The sequence below is a fragment of the Camelus bactrianus genome, chromosome 4, assembly GCF_048773025.1.
Source record: "Camelus bactrianus isolate YW-2024 breed Bactrian camel chromosome 4, ASM4877302v1, whole genome shotgun sequence".
Lineage (NCBI taxonomy): Eukaryota > Metazoa > Chordata > Mammalia > Artiodactyla > Camelidae > Camelus > Camelus bactrianus.
Window position 1 is genome coordinate 2088360 of NC_133542.1, and position 1063 is coordinate 2089422.

Consider the following 1063-nt stretch of genomic DNA (forward strand, 5'->3'; position numbering starts at 1 on the left):
CTGTTTATAACCATAATCTACAAAAAGTTAGCTTGTTTAGCATAAGAGTTAAACAGAGGGACGTGAAACACACTGTTGGGGGTTGAGGCTGATCACCTTGGGCAAACTATGTCCCCTCTCTGTCCCTTAGTTGCTTCTTCTGTGACTGCCTCCAGGCCCCTCATCACAGCTCATTTCCTAGACTAGATGTTGGGAGGGAGGCTGCTGAAGTGGCTAAGAAGTGGTAACTGCTTGGGATACTGAAGAGAGAGACAAAAACAGATTAAAGCCGAGAAACTGAGTACAAATACCCTCAAAAAAGGAAAAAAAAATCACACAGTGTGTTGAGCCACTTAGCGTAAGGGAAACAAAATCACGTGGACCCAATTTTCTTGAGCATATGAGTATAGTGGGTGGAAGGGTGTCATCAGAAAAGTGTTGAGAAAAGGCCTTTCGGTTTCCCTTGACGTTTGCAGTAAGGATGGGAGCTGAAGCGAAAACCCACTGTTCACTGTGGAAGGTGCTCTTTTTTGCAAAACTGACCAAAGGTTGGAGACAAGTCATCAGCGGTGCCGGCAAATGAAGAGACTTCTGGATTGGGTGGGGCACTTGCTGTGACTTCCAGGTGGCCTGCTGGCTGGGGGCTGTGAGGTGGGCAGTAGGTTTGCAGGGTGACCCGGGCATAATTCCTGGCTCTGAGGCTGCTGGTCTGACTAGCAGACCTGAGCACCCGCAGACCTAATGGGGTAGCTCAGGATGTGGCCTGGGACACCTGCCATTCTGAGGGCAAGAAGAGGGCTCCCCTGAGGGGGTGTCCCTGCGGAGAGTGGAAAAGTCCTCCTGCAGGGGAAGAAGTGCCTCTGAGCATGGGGAAGGATGCACAGGCAAGACCAGCCTGAGCATGGAGGTTTTGGGAAGCCGGAAGTCATAAAGTGGCCCAAGCAGCCTTGTTCCTGCGAGATTGGAAGGAAAAGATGCTGAAAAAGCAGGCTAGGGTCAGACCGTGTTGTGGGTTATGAGTGACAGTAAAGGACTGGTCAGGCAGGCACGAGATAACCCTGTGGGCGTCCCAGCTGGGGCATCA